The sequence below is a fragment of the Leptonychotes weddellii genome, chromosome 11 (genome assembly GCF_054177405.1).
Source record: "Leptonychotes weddellii isolate Sample4059 chromosome 11, ASM5417740v2, whole genome shotgun sequence".
NCBI lineage: Eukaryota > Metazoa > Chordata > Mammalia > Carnivora > Phocidae > Leptonychotes > Leptonychotes weddellii.
This window is the reverse complement of record NC_138379.1, coordinates 19,341,485-19,349,277: the sequence shown is the minus strand read 5'-3', so window position 1 is coordinate 19,349,277 and position 7,793 is coordinate 19,341,485. Positions and strand designations below refer to the sequence as shown.

At 37.3% G+C, this 7,793-nt stretch overlaps 1 pseudogene; it reads left to right on the top strand.

The window, feature by feature from the left end:
* The first annotated feature begins 6,946 nt into the window (after window positions 1–6,946).
* On the top strand, window positions 6,947–7,573 carry LOC102741624 (actin-related protein 2/3 complex subunit 3 pseudogene; annotated as a pseudogene).
* The last annotated feature ends 220 nt before the right edge of the window (window positions 7,574–7,793 follow it).

The window sequence follows — 7,793 nt, the reverse complement described above, 5'->3', positions numbered from 1 at the left end:
CGCCTGGGTGGCTCAGTTGGTTAAGCGACTGCCTTCGGCTCAGGTCATGATCCTGGAGTCCCGGGATCGAGTCCCGCATCGGGCTCCCTGCTCGGCAGGGAGTCTGCTTCTCCCTCTGACCCTCCTCCCTCTCATGCTCTCTGTCTCTCATTCTCTCTGTCTCAAAATAAATAAATAAAAATCTTTAAAAAAAAAAAAATAAAAATAGCAAGAAAATAAAACAATTTTTACGTACCAACTCAAATAAGAAATGGAACAATGCAATTTACCTACAGAAAAGAAATTACTCTTCTGATTTGTATATACTATCCATAAATAATAAATCTTATACTAATAAACATTCAAGGAACAAAGGATTCCAGTATTCCACACACGATTCTAAAGTGGGCTGCATTCCTAATCCTGAGCTTAGAATCTAAAATCTTTTATAATTGGCTGCAGGCAAACCTGCCCATCTGCCCAAATTTTGCCAAGAATGGAGAAAATATATATATATATATATATATATTTCCAAATAGAGAATATATGTATATATTCCAAATAGAGACACTATTTTTATCTTCCAAGGCTATTTGCTGTACACACATCCTTGAAAAGATCAGCGAGAACAAAAGGCTGTTAGTGCCTGTGATCACAGGACATGCAGAAATGTGAGTGACTACACGTGCTGTATTGTCTCCCAGTATATAAGAAGTACTTGTGGAGTGGTAATTATTGGTTTCACTATAATATCAAGCCTGAGATTCATTTATGGAAATCCACTTCATCTGAGATGATAAGCATGCTGAAATATTATAGGTTGTTTTGTTATTATCATTTAAGGTTGAGATCATTAACCCAATTTAAAAAATGGCCAAACACTTTGTCAGTTAAATGTCCAACTCTTGGTTTTGGCTCAGGTCATGATCTCATGGGTCATGAGATCAAGCCCCACATGGGACTCTGCGCTCCGGGGAATCTGCTTGAAGATTCTCCCTCTCCCTCTGCCCCTCCCCCTACTTGCATGCTCTCTCTCTCTCAAATGATCTTTAAAAAAATTAATAACATTTTCTCTTTTTCTGAATGTGCATTTTCAAAAATATTTTATTTATTATTTATTTGAGAAAGAGACAGACAGAGCTAGTGAGAGAGAGCACGAACAGGGAGGAGAGGGAGAAGTAGGTTCCCTGCCAAGCAGGGAGCCCTATATGGGACTTGATCCCAGGACCCTAGGATCATGACCTGACCTGAAGGCAGACGCTTAACCAACTGAGCCACCCAGGCGCCTTGAATCTGCATTTTTTTTTAAAACCAGGTACTTTTGTTGACAGTTAAAGCCAAGATCTATCTTAACTCTGAAGACCTTTGAGCATAACCTGGAAATGACAGAATTAAGGCACACACAACGGGTAAGAAAATATGAAAATTAAAGCAAAGCTGCAAAGATTTCTGAAACAACCTTCCTTTATTCAGAGAAAATTCCTAAATGGTTAGCCCAAAGAGCTCTACTTATATTAACTGGGTCATCAGAGGGCAGGAGACATAAACTTATCTCTATCAAATTCAACCTTGATAAAATAATCACAGTTACTCAATCTAAATGCTCAGAATTTGGGGTTTCAATAAAACTAGAATGAGACAATTCCTTTCTGAACATATGTTCATTATTATATCTAGGCACCCTTTTTTCTCTGATTAAATCACCCTTTTAAAGCTTTATATCCTCTCATTTGCTACCCCCATCAGTGGATTTATTGAAGTCCGTTACCTGGCTCCTCAGTCCCGGGGGCTGTCCTTACACACACCCATTGTTTATGCCCATAGAATCAGTTATGAAGCAAAAACTTCAGTTTATGAACCACAGTTTGCTAGATATTTTGAGAGGGCTTTGAGTGCTCTCTCTGAGTGGATCACCCTACAGATGACACAGTATCCATTAGTGACATAAGAGCAAAGGAAGTGGTAGTGATGGTTGATCTTATCATATCCTTTTGTTAGCTAGTGATATCTCCACAAGGAAAAGTAAGGAGATTGGAAATGCAGAAAGTCTGAGTTTTAGTTCGAACTTCCTATGGTGGCTTTAGTTGGATATGCCTCTTAAATTCTTAAGAAGAAGGGTATGTTATAAATTATGTGTTTTAGTCCGCTTCAGCTGCTATATCAAAATACCATAAACTGGGTGATTTATAAACAACAAACACTTATTTCTCACATGTGTGGAGGCTGGGAAGTACATGATCATGGTGCTGGCAGATTTGGTATCTGGTGAGATCCTGCTTCGTGGTTTCTAGACCCCTGTCTTATCGCTGAGTCCTCACTAGGCAGAAAGGGAGAGGGAGCTCTTTAGAGTCTCTTTTATAAGGGCACTAACCTCATTTGAGTGTTCCACCCTCAGATCTAATCACCTCCCAAAGACCCCACCTCCATATATCATTACACCGGGGATTAGATTTCAACATAGGAATTTGTGGGGGACACAGACATTCAGTCCACAGTATTAGGTGTACTGACATTCTTACTTAGTAGAATGCATGGCTTATCCTCTGCATTCTGTAACTTTTAGGATTTGAGTTGAGTAGAACTGATGCAAAGTCAAAGACCTTCACTAAGATAGGTATCTATAGTCCCTGACCTCCTGTTGTAGGTAAATGATTATGATTATCTGACATGATATGCTTTAAAAATAATTTAAGTAATGATTTTGGGATATATGTTTATGTATGTGTATGTGTGAGTAAAACCTAGATTTATTAGTTAACATATATGATACCTTAATCAGGAATCTGCAGAGGTAACTAAGAGAAAATTCAAATATATTAAATAAAAATATATACCAAAAAATTACACATCATTAGTCACTAAGCAATGCAAATTAAAAGCAAGATGAGATACCATTGCCTGCCCATTATAATGGCTAAAATTAAAAGATTGGTCATACAGAATGTTGGTAAGGATGTGGGGCAAATGGATCTTGCCTAGATTATGTATGGGAATGAAAAATGGAACAACCACTTTGGAAAACTGTCAGTTTCATAAAAATTTATGATATACTTTTCATAACCAAACCATTATAATCCTAGGTATTTGCTCAAGAAATAGAAACATTTGTCCAAACAGAGAACTTATATGAATGTCAATAGCAATTGTATTTGTGATAGCAAAAACTGGAAACAATGCTGATGTCCATCAACAAGTAAATGTTTTACACAAAATATGATATATCCATATGATCAAATACTATTGGACAATAAAGCGAAAAAAATAAGTTACTAATATATGTACCATATTTGATTCTCAAAATCATTAAGTTGATGGAAGAAATCATACAGACATAAATATGCACATGCACACAATCAGAAAATAAATGTATAATTTTATTTATAACAAATTTAAAATATCATGGTATAAAGCAGATTCATAGTTGCTTAAAGACCAAGATGGAGTGAAAGCTGGACTACAAAGAAACACAGGAATATTAGAGTTGACAGACATTTTGTATTTGTGGTAATGATTTCCTAGGTGTATAAAACTGTCAAAATATATAGAATTATGTAATTTAGAAAGATGCAAATTATTGTGTATAAACTATTCTTCAGTATATTTTAAAAAGCACATATATATAAACCATAGGGTTTGCTAATGAGCTTGCTTAGGATATATTAGAAGTATTTTTCATTGCTAGAATGGTTATGGGTGATATATAAGACAAAGATTCCCTGTACCCAAGGAAGTTTCAACAATTAAGTTTTGGGGGTGCCTGGGTGGCTCAGTCGGTTGAGTGTTCGACTCTCGATTTCAGCTCAGGTCATGCCCCGCGTTGGGCTCAGCAGGGGGTCTGCTGAAGATTCTCTCACTCTCGCTCTAAAAGTAAATAAATAAATCTTTAGGGAGAAAAAAATAAGAAGAATTTTGAATGTGCACATAAGGGGCAGGGGAAAGTCCAAGTAGGAATTTTCGGGAAGGGGAGACTGGAGAGAAACCTAATTCTGAGGCACATATTTGAAAGAAACAATATAGTTCTATGGAAATGTTATGGGAGGAGCTGAGAGTGATATTCTAGGCTGAATAAAGGAAGAAGTATAAGGAGATGAGGAAGGAGTATAGTGTTTGGGGATTGTATTGTATTGCAAGATTCATTACAGGGAGTGAAACAACACCAAAAAGACTCTTTTGGGGGTGGACATTGTGCATTTTGGAATGTGCCATTGGGGAATTTCCATTTTCAGAAATCTCCTGTCGTGTGCAAACATCCTGTGATAATAGGAAATATTGACATACATTATACTTAGTATCACATTTAACTTTACAGGAAACAAAAAGGAAAATGCTGTATGAAGTAAAAGCTAGAACAAGTCCTTAAAGTAGCCCCACTTTGGGGCAGGAAGATCTTCCTTATAAATAATGCAAACTGTAAAGCCTTGAATAAAAGGAATTAAAATGGGCTACAGAAGAATAAATATTTTTTATGGCAAAAGTTACTAGGCAAGTAGGTGGCATAGAACTTTTGTTTCCTGTTGTGATGGTGATGAGAATTATATATATGCTTCTACTGTAAACACCTCTAAAACTATAAGGCAATTGTTTTCAGGGTGCAACCACAGTTAACACTGAAATGTGATACTTGAGCAAAAGGAAATCCATACTTACGTTGGACTTCTGCCTAGTGGTACCTTCTAAGTAATGACATAAGGAAGTAGAGTCTAAGAAGAAAGCAATGTTCATGCTGAACAAAAGGGGGACATATTGAAGTTTGAGCTGCTGTTGTGGATAGTGTTTGTGAGGTAATGTACCAGAGAAGAATGAGCTGTAGGATAAAAGTACCAGAGGTCTGAGTGGGGTTCACCTACAAAACTTACCGAAGTGTGTAGTTGCATATAACTAGAGCAAGACTCTGAAAGGTCAAGTAAACAGTAGGTGTCCTGACACTAAGAGCTCAAGAGAAATATCAGAGATCACTAAGACTTGGGAACTTTGGTGATCTACCTTAAAAGGAGTATAAAGATCTCACTGTGATCCCTGGGTTTGTAATTGATACTCCAGAAATGACATAGCTTTGGAGTAGAAATTACATCCTAGAGTAAGAACATTATGAGAATAAATTTTACCTAACCCACTGTGAAGCCAAGTCTGACAAGATCAAGAAAACTTGCAGCAGTAATTTAGATACTTCCCAGAACAAAACACAATACTCCTTAAAGGAAGATGACATATTTTGGGCTCCTTGTAAATTGCCTCCCACAATATCCAGCATTTTATAACAACGCACAACAAAACAGTAGACTTGTACTTAAAATCAAAGGAAGGGGAGGCATTCAATGGAAATTGAATGTAATATGTTACAGATATTGCAGGCAGGCAAGGACTGAGTTAGCTATTAAAAATATAGATGTATCTTGGAGGTATTGTGGGTTTGGTTCCAGACCACCACAATAATACAAATATCACAATAAAACCAGTCAAATGAGTTTTTTTGTTTTCCCTTTGCCAGTAGAGGATCTCGCCTCGATGTTGAGGGCTGCTGACAGATCAGGGTGGTGGTTGCTGAAGGTCAGGGTGGGAGCGGCAATTTTTAATGTAACACTGAAGTTTGCTGCATTGAATGACTCTTCCTTTCATGAACGATTTCTCTGTAGCATGCAATGCTGTTTGATAGAACTTCTTCAAAATCAGAGTCAGTCCTCTCAAAACCTGTCGATGCTTTATCAACCAAATGTATGTAGTATTCTAAATTCTTTGGTGTCATTTCAACAATCTTCACAGCATCTTCACCGGGAGTAAATTTCATCTCCAGAAACCACCTTCTTGCTCATTTATAAGAAGCAAATCATCATCTGTTGAAGTTTTATCCTGAGTTTGTCACCTTTTCAGTCACCACTTCAAATTCTAGTTCTCTTGCCATTTCCACCACATCTGCAGTGATTTCCTCCACTTCCTCAAGACTTCCTCCAGTCTTGAACCCCTCAAATTCCTCCATGATGGTTGGAATCAACTTCTTCCAAGCTCCTGTTCATGTTGATGTTTTGACCACTTTTCATGAATCACTAGTGTTCTTAGTGATATCAAGAATGGTGAACTCTTCCCAGGTTTATACTTTACTTTGCTCAGATCCATCAGAAGAATCACTATCTATGGAAGCTATATCCTTTCTAAATGTATTTCTTAAATAATAATGTGTGAATGTTGAAATTACTCTTGGATCCATGGGCTACAGAATGGATGTTGTATTAGCAGGCATGATAACAACATTAATCTCATTGGACATCTCTATCAGAGCTCTTAACTGACCAGGTGCATTGTCAATGAGCAGTGATATTTTGAAAAAAATATTTTTTGTTGTTTTTGTTTGTTTGTTTTCTCAGCAATAGGTCTCAAGAGTGGGCTTAAAATATTCAGTAAACCATGTTTACTACAAACCATTGGCAGCAATGTGCTGCCATCCCGGTTTTGCTGTTCCATTTATAGAGCACAGACAGAATCGATGTACTATAATTCTTAAGGGCCCCCAAATTTTTAGAATGGTCCAGGAGCACTGGCTTCAACTGAAAGTCACCAGCTACATAGCCCCTAAAGTAGAGTTAGTCTCTCCTTTCAAGTTTTGAAATCAAGTACTTATTTCTCCTCTCTAGCTATGAAAGTCCTAGATGGCATCTTCTTACAATAGAAGGCTGTTTCATCTATGTTGAAAATCTGTTGTTTAGTGTAGCCACCTTCATTAATTATCTTAATTTATCAAAAAGATAACTATGTTTCATGTGATAATAGAAGCAAGGTATTGGGTGATTACAGCATGTGGATAAAGAGAATGAATGACAGCTTTGCCAAAGGGAATGGGAAGGAAAATTTTAGAATACTGTTATGTACTACATATGAAGCAATACATGTGAAAGTGTTGCTAAGTTAATTAAAATATATAATACATGCTATAGGATTACCACTAAAATTATTTTTAAAGAAATATAATTTAGACTTCTGCCTATCCCACCACCCTTACCCCCTCTGGACCATGCTCTAACCCCAACCTGCTCAACTAGGCTGAAACCCCGCTGGCTCCGAAATGCCGGCTTACCACTCTTCTCCCATGAACCCTGATACCAAACTCATTGGAAACATGGCACTGTTGCCTAACACAGGTCAGTTCAAAGGACCTGCCCCTAGGGAGACAAAAGATACAGATATTGTAGATGAGGCCATCTACTACTTCAAGGCCAATATCTTCTTCAAAAACTATGAGATTAAGAATGAAGCTGATAGAACCTTGATATATATAACTCTCTACATTTCTGAGTACCTAAAAAAAAAAAAAATCAAAAACAAAAAACCTCCAAAAGTGCAATTCCAAAAGACAAAGTGAGAAAGAAGTGTATATACAGGGAATCACTAATTTTCCCATTCCTAGAGAGCCTGGTTTTCCACTTAATGCAATTTATACTAAACCTGCAAAAAGAAGATGAGGTTATGAGCAGCAGTTGAGACAAGAGACTGGACTGACTTTGTGAGAAAGTTTTTCACCCTCAATGATAAACCCACCAAGTGCTGGATTTGCTTTTTGAAGAAACAGTTCATGAACAAGAGGGCCTCAGAACCTGGACAGTAAAAGGAGCCTGGGCAGACACTGTTTCCACAACCATGGGCAGCATTTTACAGCAAGATGCACACAGTTCTTTCCCGGTATTTTGATACAGTTTTATACAGAAGAGAGCATGTCTCACTTAAAAGAACTCTTGATCAAAAATTTGGGTTGAGGAGGGAAGAATGGGTTGTCAAAGTGTGATTTTAAATGTTCTGTAGTTTGAAGCTGGTGCTTAGTAACAGTA